The sequence below is a fragment of the Halichoeres trimaculatus genome, unplaced genomic scaffold (assembly GCF_033239565.1).
Source record: "Halichoeres trimaculatus isolate MK-OKI-2021-1 unplaced genomic scaffold, fHalTri1.1 fHalTri1_scaffold_2, whole genome shotgun sequence".
In the NCBI taxonomy this organism is placed as follows: Eukaryota; Metazoa; Chordata; class Actinopteri; order Labriformes; family Labridae; genus Halichoeres; species Halichoeres trimaculatus.
Window position 1 is genome coordinate 38,006,787 of NW_027437180.1, and position 6,000 is coordinate 38,012,786.

Consider the following 6,000-nt stretch of genomic DNA (forward strand, 5'->3'; position numbering starts at 1 on the left):
GTGGCAACAGACTGCAGACACTTCTGGTGTATTTCAGCCGTTAGGTCAAACCAAGCAGTTCAGTTCGATTTGTCTCAATAAAGCACGAATCTCGTGGCGTTTCCTTTGACTAAAACTAGGACAGGACCCCAAATTACCGACCCATACCGTCCCACTCTTTAGGACCCTTCTGTTGATCTACCTCTACTTTGATCTGTTAGTTAACATCATGGTGTGTTACACAGATACTGTATAAAATCAGAGCGAACATTTCGGACATTCAAGTCAAACAGTGTCACAAATAAAGAAAAAAACTAAGGAAGAGGTAAACCAGCAACTCCAGTATTCTTACTGAAAGCACGCTGGACCCAACATTTGAAATATAAACAAAATCTGAGAGAGTCTCAGGTTTCTTTACGTTAACAAGAAAAGAAGCTGTAAAATGATCCATATGTCGACCACGCTGAGCCGGTTTCCTGTTAACACCTCGAGATGAAGAAAGGTTTTCATCAATTATAAACACCACGTCGTCTGAAATCTGTCACTTTCTTCCTAAATATCAAAAACTTTAACCCTAAACAGACTCTGGGACCATGTGCTGCTCCATCCACACACAAACTGCAGTCCAGCTCAGACACACACCTAGACACACACCTCCATACACACCTCCATACACACCTCCACACACACCTCCACACACTTATAGTCAGATAAACCCGCTTTAAAGACTTCCTAACTTTGATTAAAGTCTTTCTTACCTCTCAGATAGACACACACGTGCAGACTGCCAGACTGAGGAGAGCTGTGAGTCAGTGCTGCAGGACCACGCTGACCCCAACACACACACTCATACACACATACACACACACACACCCCTACATCCCCTCCGTGTCACCAACCAACCGTCTGCTCTCTCTGAGGACCACGGTGCAGCTCAGAGGTATTTTTCAGAGAAGTATTTTCCTCATCAGGTTGCTTGTTTACTTGTTAATTTGTTTATATAAAGTTTGAATTCTTTTAGACACAAAGCTAATAAACAGTTCAGTATCTTTTCATACAGTCTTCTCATATCATATGACATGAATGACAGTAGTTAGGACACAGTATGAAGCAGTATGACCTGTTAAACAGTAAATAGATGTTCGACCACTTACTGTGTTCAAATCAGAGTCTAATGACGACTTCAGTCACTGATTGACGCTGCAGCTCTGGTGTTGGTGTGTTTGTCCTATCAGACCAGTGCCGGCCTTCACGCCTTCAAACAGACAACTTTTTTTTTTTTTTCATACTCAACACCTGACAACTTCCCAGTGACAGACACTCAACATGACCCTGCACAGCAGTGTTTTCAGCAGCATCAGCAGGAAAAACTTATATATATATATATATATATATATATATATATATATATATATATATATATATATATATATATATATATATATATAGGGATTGGAGGGAAAAATGAATTTTAAATAATATGAGATAAAGTTGAATAGAAGTTTGAATGTTAAGGTACTGTGTGTAAAATAAAGCCTAAATGTAACAAGATTGAAGCTAAAATAAAGTTGGGACGTCCGGAAAAAAATGGGATATTTGGGGATTTTTTTCCATGAAATGTGGTGTTAGGAAAACCCATTAAATAACATTTTTTTCTGCATAATCAATTCACGCATTTGATTCCTCAGATCTCCCCAGCACAAAATGTGTAAAAGAAATGTCATCCTTTTTTTTGTTGTTTTTCATGTTCTTTCATTTAAATCCTAAATTAGCGATCTAAAGTCAAACCAACACTTTTAAAGATTAAAAAATTACAAAAAATAAAATAAATAAATACATTTTATTTGGAACTTGATTTTAAAATCTAATTAAGTCTTGCTGTTAAGCGATTTAAGATGAAATTACGTTGAAACTTAGGAAATTGGTGATGACATTAGTTTAAACATTGAAAGGGAAAAAAAGTAGATGTAAAAAATAAAAAAATAATTTCAAAGTTTAAATTTTGTCAGATGTTATTACATAACGTTAATGTAAAGATGTCACTCTTTGAGATATGAATTGGAAAAACAGTCATACTCGAGAATAAAAATCACAAATCACACATAAATGTCATTATTTTTGTCTGTTTTATTTTGAAGGGACAGCTCAGAGAGCAGTCTGCAGCCGTCCTGATTAAAATGAAGAACTTGGAGTATCTCTGAAGTTTATCTTTAATAGAAGCTTTTAAAATTATAAATTAATAACTAATGAGTAACTGTTTTTATTGTGGCTCTCATCCTCTGTGATAATTCTTTAATCTCATATTTTTGAACCGGCTGTGAGTAATTTACTCCAGGCATGTTTTCGGTCACCCCCAGTCTGGATCAGGACCCGTCAGAACACCATGGTTGCCTCCGGAGGATCAGCTGAGCTCTGAAGGTGAGACTCTTCAGGTAGTTTGTTTTTAAAGGGCAGTTTGAGGTTTAATCTGTTTAATCTGTACAGTTTGATGTTTGCTCTGCTGCGCAGTCAGGAAACAGCACTGAGTCTGCGCAGAGAGCTGAGTGCTGAGCGCGCGCTGAGAGCCGTTAGATAACTGCCCCGGTCATCACACACCTGACAGCGGCTCTAACCCGCTCTGTGCGGACGGTTCATTCATGAGACGAGGCTGTGGTTACTTCAACACCTTCCTCACGGTGTTTTATATCATAACTGTGAGTTTATTCAACCAGATCATCGAAATAACCCTGGTACGGACTCTGACACCTGTGCTGTCATAGATTCTCTGAGTTCTTGGAGCTAAAGGTGTGTTTCTGTCGTTCAGCCTGACCTCACTGTAAAACCAGCTTACATAAAGCAACGGAAACACTGTTGTACGATACACATGCCCCCATCCTGGGTTAAATCCCTAAAACTAGCCTCCACTTTAGCCGCTGCGCGTCTGTGTTTGCCATTACGGTACCAGCGTGTGAGGAGTGATTTCAAAATAAAAGCTTCTCAACACCGAATATACAATTTCATGAGTAAGTCAACTGATAAATTATGATAATAGGGAATCAGGGAGGACAATCACATTGTTAGTCTTATAGCATAATGGCCCAAGTCCAATAATTTTAAAATAAAAGCCTTTAACATGTTCGTATTTCCTTTCATTAGGCCAAAAGTTTACATTTGGCAAAAAATGAAAAAAAATCCGATATAACTGGACAGTTCCAGTTCAGGTTAATGATTCTTGACCTCAGGATGACACTCAGAAAAATCAGCATATCATTACATTTCACTGAATTTCCTCAATTATTGATAATTATTGAGGAAAACAAGTGAAATCAAAAAATTGAGAGGGCTTTTATTGTGAAATTCCACATCAGAATGAGCTGATTTTTTTCTGAGTGACATCCCGAGGTCAAGTCCTGTCAGTCTTAAGTGGAGTGGGCCAGTTATAATTCCTTTTTTTTTAATTTTAAATCTAATTATTGACAAAATCCAGTGAAGTGTAAAAAATTGAAAGGGCTTTTATTGTGAAATTCCACATCAGAATAAGATTTTTTTTTTTTTCTAAATGTCATTCTGAGGTCAAGTATTATTAGTCTGAACTGGAATGGTCCAGTTATATTGGATTTTTTTTTTTTTTTGCCAAATGTAAACTTTTGGCCTAATGAAAGGAAATACTAACGTGTTAAAGGCTTTTACTTTGAAATACTACGTGAAATCGACGTGCTTTTCTGAGGTCCTAGGGTTGTGTGGAAGGATGCTTTTACTTTGAAATGAGGGGTGTGTTGCTATTACCGTAATGTGCCATATATGCGCGCACCGCAAAACAACGTGCCTGCTGGCTTGACCTCAGTCTTTAACTTACAACCCTTTGAGGACAAAAAATGTCCTCTACCAAAAACTGCCATAAAAACTTGACATATTAATATTTTAGCTTCCTGTTCCCTTGAATCTTTTAATGAACTTCAGTCCTAATCAAAAACAGCTAATAATGTTTAGATGAGGCCTCATGAACCGGTGCAGCACGTTACCCAAAATGTGTTGATACTGTGTTGCTTAATACTGACACCTGCTGGATCTTAAGCGTCATTGCAGGCAACTGAGCTGACAACCTCAACTGGTGTGTGATTCAGTGTCCCAGAAAACACAATAAAATTATTTAAGTTTTAATTTTAAAACACAACATATTAAAAAGGTTAAAAACAATTTACAAAGAGCTTTTATAGCAGAATGACCTGGTGTTTCCTGTGTGACATCATCAGAGAAGGTGATTAATTTAATGACATCATTACCTTTAAATGGCAGTTAGTTGCTAAATGTGTTTGGATGTTGGTGATCGGTGTCAGATACAGTTGACTCAGTCTAATCAGCGCCCCCTGCTGGGTTTGTGGCAGAGACGTTAAGTCTGTCGTCTGTTTTTTTTTTCCCCCTCCGCTCAGCGTTTCTCAGTCATGGGCCTGCGGGAGTTCTGGAGGAGCTACAAAGTCCTGATTGTGATGGGAACAGGTCTGGGTCTGATCCACTGGGGCTGGTACAACCTGAAGGCGAATCCTCTGCTGCGCAAAAACCGAGACGACTACATTCCTGAGCCGGGCATCGTCGCTTACGTTTCACCTCCTGCTGCTCCTCCTGCTGCTGCTCCTGCTGCAAAGAGCAAGTAACACGCTGAGGTGAGACGCTCCAACTCCTCCTGCTGCAGGTGGGACAGGTGCACTTCCTCCTGTGTCCACTAGATGCTGCTCTAGAGTCAAAGATGAGTCAGTCAGCTGTCTCTGAAAGGAGCTGTGTTTGACAGAGTGTGTGTGTGTGTTTCCCTCTGCAGCTGAGTTGAGATGAAGTCCCAGAGCTGGCTCAGGAAGAACTGGATATGGGCGGCGGGCGGAGCCTTCATCAGCATCCACCTGGCCACGTGGCTGATGCAGAGGGCGATGAAGAGCTCGGTGCGCTCGGAGGCGGCGCTGAGACAGAAACCAGCTGAGGACAGGCTGGACTGAGTTCAGGGGGGACTGAAATGGACTGAAATGGACTGAGATGGACTGATATGGGGGGCACTGTCAGACCTGCCGTGGAGCTGGAGCTGCTTTTGGACAGTTTGTTTCTTTGATGAATGTTTTTGCCAAATGAACCAATAAATGTGTGGGTTTAGAAAATCAGAGCTGGTGAGTCTACGTCTTCCCTCCCTCATCTGTCTCCTCCTGCAGGGTCATTGAAGTTCCTAAATGACATCATCGCCTAATTTGCATAATTTGCCATGTGTTTGTTTTTGTAATACACGCTGTAGAAAAGAGGGGAAAGGTCACAGGAGAGACAGACAAACAGCCAGAAACTGTTAAAAACTACAAAAAAACTCAAACCAAGGCAAAATGAGCCTTGAGAGGAAAGGGTTAATATTTCCCGTTCTGGGCCTCCTGACACTTTTTAGTTCCTGACTTTTTTCACTTTTTGCCAGACACACTGATCTGACACCAGAAGGTGGAGCTAGAATCACCGCAGTCTGTTGATTGGTTGAAAGAATGGTCACTTCCTGTGTGACAGCGGTAATAAAGAACAGCACATAACCCTGACATGATATAGGGTGCGTCTCATTGCGTTAACTTCATGCCTCCTCCGTCCTCTCTCCTCTGCGGCAGCGGAAGTACTTTCCCAGTCGCCATTTTGAAGACTGTCCCAAAGCGATAATTGCGCTCAGAGGAGAGAGGATGGAGGAGACTGATCAGAGGAGCTATGATCGAGGAGACACGAGAGCTGCAGCAGCTCAGACTCAACATGAAACTTCACAAACACAACGGAGTTTAATGAGAGAAAAGACGAGCTGAAGACAGGCACAGAGGATCGTTCAGAAACTGATCATAAATCTGGTAATAAAGTGTTTGCTGTGAGTTTAAAGCACAAAACACTAAACACAACCATCATCAAATAAATATAACAGAAGATACAGAAAACTGACTGATCAATAATATCTTTCTAAGACATAATAAGGTGGGTTATATTAATAAGCTTCTCAGTTCATGATCAGATGGGCTCTAGATAAAGGCTGAATAATTCATAAAT